Raw genomic sequence first — 15,505 nt, 5'->3', positions numbered from 1 at the left:
AGGATGCTGTTTTTAAGCATCTGGACGAGTGGTTAGCATGTAGGCCACGCAGTTATGAGATGGGGAACAGCTGGGTTCGATTCTCTGTGTGGAGTTTCCCTCCATTCGAAAAACATGCTAAGTTAATTAGCGACTGCAAATTGTCCATAGGTATGAATGTGAGTGTGAATGGTTGTTTGTCTATATGTGCCCTGGGATTGGCTGATTGACTGGCCACCAGTCCAGGGTGGACCCCGCCTCTCGCCCGAAGACAGCTGGGATAGGCTCCAGCATAGCCCCACCCTAGTGAGGATAAGCGGCAAAGGGATATATGGATGTATGCAAAAATACCGATCAAAGATCCTCTATATGACGGGGTTGCTGTGCTGTTCTTAAGCATCTGTCCGAGTGGTTAGCATGTAGGCCACACAGTCAGGAGATGGGGAACACCTGGGTTCGATTATCTGTGGGGAGTTTGCATGTTCCTCCCCCCATTCCAAAAACATGCTAGGTTAATTAGCGACTTCAAATTGTCCATAGGTATGAATGTGAGTGTGAATGGTTGTTTGTCTATATGTGCCTTGTGATTGGCTGGCCACCAGTCCAGGGTGGACCCCGCCTCTCGCCCGACAACAGCTGGGATAGGCTCCAGCATACCCACCCTAGTGAGGATAAGCGGCAAAGGGATGAATGGATGTATGCAAAAATCCCGATCAAAGATCCTCTATGTGACGGGGTTGCTCTGCTGTTTTTAAGCATCTACTGCAAAAATGTGAGTCAACGATCCTCTATATCAGGAGCCCTGTGATGTCTTCAAGCACCTACTTCATAAGCACTCATCAAAGATCCTCTATATGACCAGAGCGCTCTGCTGTTTTTATCTCCTGCAAAAACACTAATGAAAGATGCTCTAGTATATCACAGGATTGCTCTGCTGTTTTAAAAAACAGTAGATTCCTGATTCCAGTAGAGTCCTGATTCTTCCCTCCCAATGTCACTGTTCAATTATCGCTGCCTCATCTCACTATATTGCATTTTTTTCCAGAAATGCTAAAAGTTAGCAACATAACATCTCCTTATAAGCAGTGCACTAAGCACACTGTTAGCGTGCTAACGATATTACCGATATTGTGGAAGTTCAGGTATCGTGGTCGGATCTGGAACCAATTAACCACTATAAACGAGGATGGATTGTACTGCAGAAAGACGAGTCAAAGATCCTCCATACAACAGGAGCGCACTGCTGTTTTTTAGCACCAACTTCAACAACATGAGTCAAAGATCCTGTAGAGTACAATCGCAGGATTGCTAAAAACGTATTACACAAATACTCATCAAAGATGATCTATATGACAGAAGTCCTCTGCAATTTGTTGGGATCTGCTGCAAAAACTGTCGTCAAAGATCCTATGTGTGACAGAAGCCTCCTGCTCTAATAAGATACTCTTGTACGCATGCATGAATGACAAAGCAGTCTTGGTTTCAAAAGTTGCTGGTTGATGGACATGCCGAGCAATGCGTGGATCAATACTCTGATCTTGTCCTCCCTTGCCGAAAGGATAAAAGAGTATGCACTTTACTTTCTGGCAATTGCATCAGACGTTGCACGCGGTTTCTTCCATCCTTCACCGATTTCAATTCAGGCTACTTTGTTTTCACACATTCGTTCTCATCTTTGTTGTTGTTGTTGTTGTTGTGCTGACTGCATTAGAAGAGCGTTCAAGGCCTCGGCTGCATGACGATGGCATCCCACGACAGTCAAATAGTCATAGTTCGAAGGGAGACACGCGGGTGGGTTATTTGGAGTATTTCAGTCTGTAATCCTCAGGTGCAATTGTGATTTTTCTGACATTGTTTTGCTTTGCATACTGCTGTTAATAGTTGGCCAAAAATGTGTGTTACAAGCTGAGAAGGGCGAGTAGAAGCTGTCTGGTGACCAGGGGGTTACTGCTGTGACAACAGCCCTGCATGATGAACGCTTGCTATGGTAAACAATGACAGCAACAGGAAGAGACCGTGAACTTTAAGCTAACATGCATGCAAATGCTGTGTTTCCCACAGGGCTGCATTCTAACTGCGTTGAGGGGGGGGTAATGACATCATTGTCTGATTTGCATAATTGGCCATGACACATGTGCATGGCGTTTTCCTCTCTCCCCTCCTCAGACGAGTCCCATAATACTGGGTTTATTAGACAAATGGTGTATGGGATTATTGACCCCTTATCAGACACACTTGAAGAATTTTTTTTATAGGTAAGACCAAATTGATCTGTGGCAGTACAAATGAATCAGTGGCGGGCTGGGAAACATGGAAGTCTATGTGATGCTATGATTCCAATACCTTATTCTGGTACACACTACCAATATAGCGTCAGTATAGCATCAAAAAGTCTTGATCCAGTAACCTTTTATTTTCTTGCCATTGTCTAATTTTATTATTTTCAGTGTGTTCCCACTACTTCAGTTGAAATGGCTCCCATATAATAATTCATTGAATGTGTTGCAAAAGTATATTTTAAAAGTTTTGCTTCTCTTACTTGAGTACTCATCCAAGGAAGCTTTTGAAGAATCACGATTCTTTGAGGATATTTGCGTTATTTAGGTCAATCTCTATCCTGTTGGAAGAAGCTTAGAGTTTTTTGGCCGCATTCGTCTTTTGTTTGCTTAGAAATGAAAGACGTGGCTGCTCCTGCGTGTGTTGCGTGTTGACCTGAATCCTGGCCTGCCGCTTTGCGTACGGTATTTCCTAGAAGGCTCGGACTGGGGCCGGTCGCCAGAGCATCTGCCTTGGCCTCCTCTTCCCGGCTGGTGATTTCTCTCGGGGGCGGGGCGGAGTTGGGCTATTTACGAGGTCCAGCTACTCAGCTGACCACACGCTGAGAAACCACCAGTCGCGACCAACTCCCAGCGGACCTGCTTTCTTCTTGGCCATCCTGGTAAATTCTTGGTAATTTCCAGCCTCCAGTGCTCTAATGAGAGGTTTTGCCTCCAGTGTGTTGGTTTGTGGTGGTTGGGAGGGGCCTCATCGGGCCACTGTCAGGGCGTTGGCGCACAGAAACCGAGGACCGAACCACAAGAACTGCTTCAAACTCAAGAGAATAAAAGTAGAGGAGAAAATGGAAATAATTCCAATCAATTAGGTGAAGTTTCCCTCACCACATTGCGGTTCAAATTAGAGGCTTCATTCCACCACGGTTGTTCAAAATATATTATTCATGAAATCAATGCTGTTTTGTGGTTGACTAAGGCCTATTATTATTTAAAAAATATGCACGTTTTAGCAAAATTGACGTATTTTTGGTCCAAATGAAGCATTGTCAATGACAAAATCAACTAAAATACAAATAAAGGTGCGTTCCAAAGACGCATTGAAAGATGCTAAGCATTTGTTGATGTTGCTGTGCAAAGACTGGGGGTGTCACCCAACACCCAACTCACAAGATGAGACAAAATTGGGTTCACGACAATGAGACAAGATTTTAACATGAATATTAAAAGTACAATGAAAAAATATGACTGTCCAAACTTTTTTTTTAATTTAACTTTAACTAGCAAAACAATGCAGGTGTTTTTTTTAATGTTTATTGTGCCACAAATTGATGCTCAAAGGTATTGTCAACATTTTTGAGACCAACTAAACCAGTTCTGATAATACCATATTTTCTAGACTATAACTTGCACAAGGCCAAAAATTTATAATTAGGTAGAAAAAAATACATAAGTCGCATTTTTTGTGGGTTTATTTTACTCATAGATGGAGAAAATAGGAAATATGAATATGGTGGACATGAAATGGACAAATTAACATTGAACATAACTTTTGGCTTCATTGAAGATTCTTGATCCCCATCTTCATACTTGGCGATGCTCTTTCAAACAGCTCGTCAAATTCAATCAGGTCTTCAGATTTTCTGCTCCGACATGGGAATGTCATATCTATACGGACGCCGCAAGCTATTCTCCCGTTTAGCCTCGCCATACATCCACTCGGTGGATTTTTAACAATACTCGTTCCTTAGCGTCAGCAGCAAAGCGGCTCAGCGATTTACTGCGTCCGTCTGCGAGGATAATGTCGGAGCAATTTGACTACTGATTGAAACCAGCTCTCCCACTTCACAGACTCCACTGGTGGCATTATAAACCGTTTACACAGGGCTTCTTTATAGCGCTCCTGCAATGAAGGGGGGGGGGGAGTGGAAACAGACGTGCATTCTAAAAATGTCCCGCGCTGCTGCGAGAGGCATCGTTTTAAACCGCAGCGAGCGGGATTGGATGTTTGCGACTTCCTAGCGTGTGTTGTTGCTCCTGAGTGGAGAGGTGAACGAGGGTGACGCCGGGAGGTTAAATGCTAATCAATTCCGTCCGTTTCTCATTAAAGCAGAGTTGTCGGCCTGCATGGTAGCTGCTGCGCCATGGAACCAGTGTCTTTGATTTGGAAGACCTCAACGTGCATGTCTTCACTACTCGGAGCATCGAGCTTTCATTCAGGGGTTACGGAACGGACGTTTGTTCCACGTGTAATCCACTTTGCTCATATTCTTGACAGATGAATGCCACCAGACGCTAGTCGTTTATGGATTCATGTGCTGATGATCGGGGTGTCGTCGTGAATTAGGAAAATGCTGAGTCATCGGGGGTGTTAACCTGGTGTCTATCAGGAATGACCTGAACTGGATTCTAAATTCTAAAGACAATGGAGGCAATGCAGGCCAGCAGGAAGTTCGAGTTCTAATTTAAATATATTTTAATTCTCTGTATTTCACATTTGCGAACTACCTATTTATACTGTTTATTTTACTGTATTTTCCAGACATGCATTTTGTACAAAGTAAAAATAAGGAAAAAAAAAACAAAATAATGAATAAGAATATAAATATAAAAAGTGTCAGGTGCTGTTCAGAATAAATGTAAACATATGTACATCAAAAACAATAACCTATACAGTAAACAAAATGTAGTATTGCACATATACCAGAATTTCACTTGAATTTTCATTTTTATGAAGTATATTTCACCAGTTATATAAATATTAGAGGTTCCAGAATAATATATCGGAAGTGTGTTGGCCTTGATGCTTGAATTGGACGCTTTTACTAAACCCCAGCAGGAACAAGCTTTTTGTGTGTGTGGCTATAAAGCTAATGAGCTGTGTTTGTCTCTGATGGAGTGTGATACAAGTGCTCTTGTACTCTTTTATTCACTTTTTACATGAGTGGTGCATCGTATTTTGGGGATTAATCACTTCCAAAAGCTCTGTTTAAAACTGAATCATATTAAAAGTGCATCTATTTTTCCAATTGGAAACATATTTGGAAGTGTGCCTTGAAAGAAGTTAGGGGCGGGTCGGAACGCTTGGTTTCAGAGAATTTGTTGTGACATCACAGTGAGCACCAACTGTAGGCCCCGCCCCCCAGAGTGTGCATGTGTCTGGAGTTGCTGATACCCTCTTCCACCACCGGTCGGTACTCTGCTGAGTTTTTTTTAAACTCATTTCCACTACTGATGTGCTAAGATTGTCTGCATGTACTCAACACGGACCTAAGTTGCCTTATTGAGTTTACACCCGACAAGTCAGGGGTCAACTCCTATACCAGGAGGAATAAATTAACAGACAAATCTAAGGAAATACAGCTGGAATAGACATAGATCCTGGAAGATCTAGAAAGCTTTAGGTGTGTAGCTGCTCTATTGGCACGTTTACTGTGATTGAAGACATGTTGGCGGGGTTCGACTAACGGTAAGATGCGATGTTGTACGATAACCAAGACGGGGCGATATATGCTGTCTAGTACACATAATAACATTGACGAGTGGGACACGTTAGCATAGCTTTGTGTGCTAGTGCTAAGATTACATATTTTAACAAACGCTGTCAGCACTGATGAAAAACTAAATGATCAAGCTTATAGCTCATGTCTGGAACTGACTGACGGAACTGACAGAACTCCAGGCTTTATGTTAAGATGTGTAGCAATGCCTGCTTTTTTTAAACACAACTTCTAAAGCAGCGCCTGTTCTGTCAAAGGTGGAGAAACGAGTAGGATTTTTCTTAGGTGGCGTTCATAAACACAAACATAGAACACGATTAAAAGTCACTTTTGCATAATAGGAGCTAGCATCCACATTCCCCTGTGACATACTACTAACAAATATGACTAATGATGCCTGCTTTGTGTTCTCACAGCGCCAACACATCTCCATCAGCAGCCTTCAACTGGGGGCACTCGGTCCAAAATATTCAAACAAATCCAAAGTATTTACTCTGTGTCTTTTGGACAATGCGGCGGTGCGCTTGTTTAGCTCAAGTGGTCCTGCTTGTTTTTGATACCGCACATAATTGCTTGTTTTTTGCCTCGTTGTTAAAAGGGCCTCTTTGTTTTGCGCTGTCCCGCAGAGAAACTCTCTGTGATGAGACGGAATATGCAGTGTCACTCTTTTGGCTCTGCTACATTTAGCATTTTCAAGTTCTTTTCATGTAGAGTGAAATTTATTAAGGATTCACTGAAAACAGTTTTTTTGACAGCTTATAAAATAATAATGGGAAATGAAAAAAAACGCTGCTGATTTTTATGACTCATTAAATCAAACATCAGGCATCCTCGTGTCCTGGTAATTGCTGAGTCGGTAAAAAGGTGCACTCGTTTCTCAGACAGCGCCCTGGTGGATATTGTTGGTTCAGTCGCTCGGCCTGAACCAGCTCTTTTCAAGTTGCTGCCTAATTAGACCCCCCCCCCCCCCCCTCCACTGCATGCACACACACACACACACACATACCTGGATGGATGCTGAATATCACATAAGGTCAAACAGGCCGCCGTCTTTATCAGGCTGGGCTTAAATGCCACGCTCACCCTTCATCAAACATGCAAGAGGAAAGGTGACAAAGACGCACACACACACACACACACACATACACACAACCTCATTGTCACACAATGCTCAGGCAAGGATTCTCCATTTTCATTAGCGGCACGCTACATTAACCGCACCGCGCAGCCAAGCAATGCATTGAGATGTCTTTCCAACGTTTGCTTTCATCATTTGCCATTTTTCTGACAGATAAAATGACCCGTCATCGCTACTTGCGGCGTCCAAGTCACGCACGAAGGATCCTGTCTCACTTTCACTTTAATCCAAAAACTCCTTTGCATGTTGATTATTTTGTAAATAATGTGGCATTTCATTAAGCTGATGATTGTAACAATAATTGCATGTGGAAGCTTTGAGGTGAAAATGGGAGATGTAGTACTGGGCTGCAACCAGCAGAGGTGGTGTTGATTTAGGTTTCACAAGTTTAACGCATGCTTCAGGCAGCGTAATTACCACGCTAGCATTAAAACGGGAGTTCAGAACATTCTGCAAAAGAGGCCTGGCGGATTTCTGCAACCACCTGGCTGGTTTGCTAGTTTGCCAGTCAAAGCCAAGTTAGGACGTCAACAAAAGACAACTAGTCCCTTATCGTACACGGCTACAACCCGGACTGCTGGGAAGTGATTGGAGTGGGCGAGTGGGCTTCCCGAGGCTGCAGGGGTTAGACTAGTTACACTAGTCAAAATATTAAGTGTAAGTTGTAATCTTACACGAAAAGGAGAATAACTTTGTAATATTATTATATTAGCAACATAATGTGCATAATATTAGGAGAGACACAAAACAAAGAATAAAGTTGCAATTTTTGGAAAATTAGGTTGCGGAAAAGTTAAGTGAGGAGAATAAAGTCCTTTTCTACCGAGAGAAAAATATAATAAACTCTTATGAGGAAGGATAATGTCATTTTAGTTGTCTAGTCTGGTCCTGACCGTGTTCTATTCTAAGTATCAAGAAGGTAGATAACGGGAGGCTCACTTTTTCACGCTCCATCAAGTGTGCAAATCATTCTGACAGTGAGGAATTAAATTGGAGTATCACAGAACTTTGTCAGGACCTTCCTGACTGACAGCTGAAGCCAACGCCGTCCTGGCAGTGGCGTGTTGTGATGATCATTTTCACGTTTGGCACATAAGCGAGAATTGATGGCGGTTGCGTTGATTGCCCAGAGTGGATCGCCATAAGCCAAAGTGCGCACCTTGCAGTCTTATCCGGCCCCGCTGATGCAGCAGATGAAAAGGATTTCTTTCAGGAGTGGGAGTGCTTGGCAGCGAGGAGGCGTGATGACAGCTCCTCGCACCGAGGGCCTTGCTCTGAGCACCTTGGTGCGTCCCCTCCTCCCCCACCACCCCGACTGCGCTGTGATGCCGTCAGAGATCATTAGCTCTGACAGCATCATGTCATGTCACACTGCAGCTCACGGTCGGGTGATGAATCAGACCGCTGGAGATGGACTCGTTTACGTCAGCCCGGCCCAATTACATGACTTCCACGCATAAGCTCACCTGGATTGTTTTTTTTTCTGCAGGCATTGTGGCTGTCGCAAATACTGGACTGGCTAAAACTAATCTGGCTACTTCGCATGTTTTTCAAGTGCGCATAATGGACTTAAACCCCAAAGACTGACGAGTAACCCCAATTAAATGTGTCTAATGTAATCATTGGCTGACTTGAATGACAACTTTTCCACATCAGAATGTATGTTGACATAAATCTACTGTTTGTCAGCAGGATTAGAGTTATGGATTATTAGCATAAGGCTGCACGGCGGTTGAGTGGTTAGCGCGCAGGCCACACAGCTGGGAGCCCCAAGTTCAATTCCAACCTCGGCCATCTCTGTGTGGAGTTTGCATGTTCACCCCGTGCATGCGTGGGTTTTCTCCGGGTACTCCGGTTTCCAATATTAACCCTATTGTCTGAAATATGAATGATATGAACCGCTGTCTCAGTCCTTATTATTCTTATTTTGCATTTTGTATCAGAAATGAACTGAAACGTGACGTAGTATGTACCAGACGGTGATTCCATTCAAATTCCATGAATCATGAGGGAGATTAATTTCATGAATTTAATTTCCCAATTTAACTTCCAGCTGCCCTTTTGAAATAGTCAAGTCAAAGTTGGTTTTAGTAAAATATCAAAACCGTTAGCCCATTAAATGTGAGTGAGTCGGGCTGGTATAGATTCACTGTACTCATAAATATGGTGATTGGTGTCAAACATATCTTCATTCCGTACTAATGTGCACTTTCATGCCTGGAACATGGAATCATTTTGGGCTGCTGGTGTGTCAAAACGCATGAAATTTGATTTGACAAAGTGTGTAGGTAGCGCCCCTGCTTGGTGTTACACTCGTGTTGAGCTTCCATCGTGGTGGATTTCTATTCCGCCCTTTCTCTGCCCAAAGGTCTTGGCTTCTATTTCTTGTCTATATGGACATGATTCATACGTACAATTCCTCATAAATATACAATACACTGGAATACTTTTGTACTGTTTGTGTACTCTTCATGTAAAATCGCCCAACTTACAGGGTTTTCCCGAGGATGTTCTGAAGCTGCGGTGGTGGGCTGCATGGGGCCGCCGCTCTGTTGGGCTGCTATGTTTTTTTTATTCTATTTGTATGACTTATTTATTCATTTAACTTCTTAAATAAGGTTTTTAAACATTTTTTTACTATGGCTAATACAATTAACAAAATAAAAGTAATTAGTAATAGTTTGTGATAGCCTGTGTGATACTAGCGCCGAGACCCGAGTTCAATCCACCTCCATTCCAAAAACATGCTAGGTTATTTTTTTTCCATAGGTATGAATGTGAGTGTGAATGGTTGTTTGTCTATATGTGCCCTGTGATTGGCTGGCCACCAGTCCAGGGTGTACCCCGCCTCTCGCCCGAAGTCAGCTGGGATAGGCTCCAGCACCCCTACGACCCTAGTGAGGATAAGCAGTATAGAAAATGGATGGATTAAATGATTATCTGACCGGAATCTTTCCATGGTGTCCCAACTCTAAAAAGAAAGTAGGCTCCAGCAGCCCCTGCAACCCTCGTGAGGGTAAACGGTAGAAAATGAATGAATGAATATTTCCTAAGTTGATTTCGGTGGCTGTCCCTAAAAGTCGGGCCCCTTGTGGTCCTGGTAAAAAACCTGCCCTTACAGATTTGCAGCCATTTTAGGTGTTGTGGATGTGGAATTGCACCACCTCACAGTTCAGTTAACCTGTTGTGGGTTTTGTCTTGTGATGTTTTCCTTTTGATTTATTATTGCTGTAATGAATTTCGATGTTGAGCGTTGAGTTCACGTGTAAAAGGTGAGAGGGAAGTCCTTTACATTGAAAAGTCGACGCATTAAAGGACGAGCCGGCGCTATTCAGAGCAGCGGCGTCTTTCAGCTTGCCTTTTCGCGTCTTCATCACTCCATGCGCGTGCAAATGAACGTACACAGCCTTGCTCTACTTTTCAGCCGTGCAGCGTTCCCTTTCATGTCTGCTGAGCTATCGTGCTAAGCAGCCTTATTTTCTTTCGTTTTGACTCATTGTTCTGACGTATTCATCTGCCTACGAGAGCCAACCAGAGGGACCTTCCAGACATTGCAAGGTGCGATCCATGCTGCTCTAAAAGGCTCATGATTCATGAGCGTACGTCCCCACCCACTCCCCCCCATCCCCGGGGCCGAAAGGAATGGCCGGCATTATCGTCTGCAAATAGCTTCGAAAATGCTTCCAGCCACGTTGACCAAGGTACTGATTTATAGCTGGAGATGATGCTGCTGGTCACTTAGGTTTTCTTCACCTCCAGTATTGCTTCCCGCCCCCCCACCCTCACCCTTCCGTTATGCACCCAAAGGCAACATGTAGTGTGTACTTCCAGCCACCCTATCTTGGATCCAAGCTTCCTTCTGTGAGTATCTGGAGCAGTAGAAGATAGAAAGAAGCTCATTTATGATGCTGAAGTTGTTGCCTGATAGAAGTAGACCGTGTTTCTTAATACATCAAGCTGAGGAACGTGCAATTGTTTGTCTTTAAATAGATGTGAGCCTTATCCTTTGCTGCTTCAACTTTCAGTGCTTTCCTTTTATCTCCAACCTAAAGTGAAAACTATTTTCTCCTGAAATGGTGAGGTTGGGGATTTAGGGAAGGCACAGATGAGATTTGGGCTTTAGCGGACATGCTGGCATACGAATAACACAACATCCTTCAAGTCTTGGACATGTGCAACGACTTATGGACGTTGCTTGATGGCGGACGTGTTTTCTTGCTGAAATTTGTAACACGGGCTTATCAGTCCTCAAAAGTTGTGTACCGAATACTAAACATCCTAAAACCGGGAGAGAGCTACTTGTTGGGTACCGATTAATGTGTGCTCCCCCAATTTGCTCAAGTGACCTTATTATATGATCAAGTTATTTAATAACGAAGCTGTAGATAGACATTGTAAACCCAAACAGATCCCAACAACGTATGTGTGCGTCTTATGTTCTCCTGCTGATTACTGAAGAAAAGCAAAAAGTGGATTGGTCCAAATTGTCTAAAATTGGTTGTCTTTTGAAAAATGAGTTCATAATTATGTTAACGATATCTCACAAGAAACAGATGCGTATCATTACCCAATGCTCAATGACTTATGTACGTGTAGTTGCTAAGTCCCGCCTCCATGCCCCTGCAAAGACTGTTTTTGCTGGATGGCGGCCATGTTTTTCAACCAATATTGCTCAGATTTTGCATACATGTACTTGCCACTTCCCTAAAGGTTTGTACCAAATTTCATGGAGATTCAGTTCAAGTTGCAGCGTGAGAAATTGCAAGTCAGTCCAAGTTTGAGGTTTGATGCAGTGGCGCCGGAATATGATGTCTTTTTCAGAGGAATAATAGCATAGGCAACACAGCAGGGGTGCTGGTTTGGAGACATTTACACCATCTTGTGTGCAGTGGTTTACGAGTACAAGAGTTACCTTCCACAAGTACAAATGTGTACACTTGACAGGATTACTATGTTGTGGGGCAAACACAAACGAAGCATCTTATCCGCCATGCTGGATGTTGTGTTGCTACCACATCTTTCCTTTTGAGTGTTAAGATGGAAGTGATAGTGGTGGTTATTTTGTTGTGTAAAAAAACAGTCCCACAACAACCAAGTGCTCTCTATGATGGTAAAAAGAAAAATAATAAAGTGGCTTTTCAGTTTTAGTGTCCCCACCAGTGGCGGTATTTACTATTTCACTCTTCCGCAATATTTGACAGGATTAATTGACGGCAGTAAAATGTTTGAACAGGCTTCAAGTGTCAAACGTTCTATTTAATTGTCAAATTTACTGAGCTTCCAGTCCCATTTCCAGTCAGAAAAACTGTCCTAACTGGTTGATCTTGCACGTTTTATTCTGAAGGGGATTATTTTCATGCAGCAGGATGTCGTCTATGAATTCTCCTGTTGGTGGCTGTAGTGCTATTTCTGACTGAACTGACTGTAGTACGTACTATGTTTACTACATATCAACTGTTTAAGTAGTTTTTAATTTGCTATATTTGGAGGTGTTTGAAATTACCATCTAAAAATGGCTCATGCTAATCACTAGTGGCTACTATTTGGGATTTTCAATATTACTTTGCATTGAGTGACCACACTTTTTACTTTTCATGAAGTGTAAGATATTCGAGAAACACAAATGGAAAAAATTCCGTAATTGGACTCGCCACCATCAACAAGGGGGGCGGGGGTCCCTGCAGCCAACTAGTTGAGAATAACTACTCTAAAGGGACTCGCTAGCACCGCACACCATTCTCCCCATTGACTCAAGAATTATCGGGTCCGTAATTAAGCCAACAACAATTAGCTACTATGGCTAAGATCCTTTACGCAAGGTCATAAGCGCTACTACGCCACCCTGATAAAAACATGAATCAAATGATTTGATCAGACTGGTATGAGGGAATCATTATTTCAACATCTGCTTAGGAATGGGTTCTATTTAACGTTGTCATGTGTTTAACACGCACAGCGATTAGCCATTATTCTTACATGAGGTGCTCTCGCTTAATGGAATCATCATTTGCTCAAGTTGAGTTAATCCTGAATAAATGCTGGGGGGTGAAATTGGCTCCGGCTGCACCCTGAAACGTTCCACTGGTTTTAGTGTTTGGCCGAGGCGTACAGAATTTGCTGAATGTCTCCTGTGAGACGTTTTCATTGCCTTTTTCGCCGACCACTTTCCAGACACGGAGCAAGCAGGGATCGTCTAAAGACGCTTTGGGACACTTTGGTCGGGTTCACTTGCATGTTTACGTTTTTGCATAGACGCAGCCCTCCCGCTGCAGGTCGTGTCCGTGCATATTCAGGGCCGTGGTGCATGTGCAAAAGCAACTTGTGTTTTCACATCCGTCGTGGCCCCGCCCCCCCGTGCACGGCCGTGGGACAGGGAGGTCTGGCAGCAGACAAGACTTGCACGAAGCCAATGGGACTGACTTTGTCATGCGTTTAGAATACAAAGTGACAGTGTGTGTTTTTAGCCGACATCACCTGTTTCTTGTGCTAAAGTCCAGCAAACCCCTCCCCCGTCTTCCTTCCTCCTCCTCCTCCTCCTCCTCCTGCATGGCGCCTCTGGAGGTTCAGCAGCTGTTGCTTTGAGTTTTAATGAGTTGCATCTAAAATCTGCATGCCGTCTCCGTGTGGTACCTGTAGCGGCTGTCATCCATCTTGGGAGGCCCCCTGCCCACCCTCTCCCCCCTTTATAGTACCTCCTGTTCAAAGCTGGACTATGTCGTTTCTAAATTCTTAGTCATTTAGGTCAGCTGGTTTTGCTACTAGTTGCTGATTTATTGTGCATTCTGCTTGGAAGTTTATATGCATTCACTTTAGCTAATTCCATGTACATGTAAAAAAAAAAAAACAGTACTGAAATTTGTTATTATACAGTTTTCACAGGGCTGCGACGTGGCCCTCTGTTTCTGTACTTCTGTTTATAGAAGAAGAAAGAACACAATGTGTGGAGGCTGAAACGGAGAAATACTATTTAATATTTCGACCTGAAAACGTGCGGACTCAAAAAGAAATCCGTGAGAATCCTCTTGTTGCAAAGCCGGTCTCCAAATATTAGGCCCTGTCCACACCAATACACATGTTTTTTTTTTTTTTAAAGTATGTTTGTCTACTCGTTGTTTTCTAAACTGAGCTTTTGGTAAACTCCGGCCTCAGCGTATGCGCTTGGAGCCGACAAATTGTTGCCGACAAATTCCACAGCAATTATGTGAGGTTATTTCCACATAGAAAAGTCAAATTTAATATGTGCAATGGCAAACATAACATTTGCTGCTTTTAAGATACTGAAATGACTTTTTGTATGTATCAGAGTAAACATACGCCTTCTTTTCCTTTACATTGTATTCTTTACATACGGGCTGTGGAGGATGCGACTTTGCTCTCTAACACAGCTAAGACGCCACTGATTGTGATTTGGGACAAGACCCTTATCGGACCTCGAACTAGTGGCATAATTTGTCATTATTTTGGACGAATGTCGTTGTGGGGGTCAACTGTTGTCCTTTGCGTAGTCGTGCCATGTTCTGTACGAACACACCTCAGTGTGACGGGAGCCGTATCCGAGTCTTCAGATGTAATTCAATAACAACATTAGAGAATCCAATAAAGCGTTTTCCATGAATGCTCCACATGATCAAAAAGCGCTAGGATAAACTAAAGGAACGCCGCTATTTCCCCTTCTTAGCTGAGCAGTGTCAGGTTGACAAAACTATTGTTGGCAGTGCAACTCTTCATGCCATTTAGTTCCAAGCGACCTGCGGAAACCCTTTTTCAAAGAGCACTTTCACCGGGGATAGAAAAAGCCGCATTGATAAAGAGCGTATTCATCTTCCATCTTTTGCTATTGTAGATTTGAAAGTTGAAGGCAAATGTCTCCCAGAAGTGAAAGGACAACGTAAGGACTTGCCCAGCCATAAAGGAAGTGTTGCGATTGGGTGCGAAGCGAAGCAAAGCCAAGGACCTGCTGTGAGAATCTGACCCCAAGGCATTTGAATAAAATCTAAAAGTATTTTTTTTTTTTTTTTTGGAGTCTGAATGCTGCGCTTCTGTTGAAGTGTTTTCCAACTTTCTTTGAGTGTGGTGCCTTTCATTTCGTTTCATTGAGGTTTTTTTTTCTAAAATGTATTTGTGAATATAAATACACTAACACAAACATGTAGTTACACAATCATACCTTGTAGGTATCACAATAATACTTAAATTTAAATACTTCAGTGCAAGAGTACAATATTATTTATTAGATAAGCAAAGCTAATTTGAGCCTGCATGCATATTCATGGCCAACTTGTCCTGGAACACTGAGGCTCATTTACATTTAAAGCAGCGTATCGTGGTCAAGGACTGTGTGTACTTCTTAGCACAAGGCCTTGGAGCATTCCAATGAGTTCCCACTTTGAGGGGGGGGAATGGGACTTCATCATTAAAAAATAAAAAAAAAAAGAATGGTATTTGCACGCCAAGCATATGAGCCGTCACTCCTCAAAGGGGTCACTCTTATGCAATTGTTTATGAAGGTTACAACAGTAATGTGGGCCGCACGGTGGACCGGTGGTTAGCATGCAGGCCACACAGTCAGGAGACCCTGGATTTGGATCTCCGCCTGGGCATCTTTGGTTTTCTCCCAC

At 43.1% G+C, this 15,505-nt stretch overlaps 1 protein-coding gene across 9 annotated transcripts in view; it reads left to right on the top strand.

The window, feature by feature from the left end:
• Positions 1-15,505, top strand: part of LOC131109441 (receptor-type tyrosine-protein phosphatase F-like) — a 173,607-nt gene that overhangs the window by 1,416 nt on the left and 156,686 nt on the right. The gene's annotated exons all lie outside the window — the stretch shown is intronic.

This window comes from Doryrhamphus excisus, linkage group LG2 (assembly GCF_037039965.1).
Source record: "Doryrhamphus excisus strain RoL-2023G ecotype Guam linkage group LG2, RoL_Dexc_Guam_v1.1, whole genome shotgun sequence".
Taxonomy (NCBI): Eukaryota; Metazoa; Chordata; class Actinopteri; order Syngnathiformes; family Syngnathidae; genus Doryrhamphus; species Doryrhamphus excisus.
This window is presented reverse-complemented; position numbering and strand designations above follow the sequence as displayed.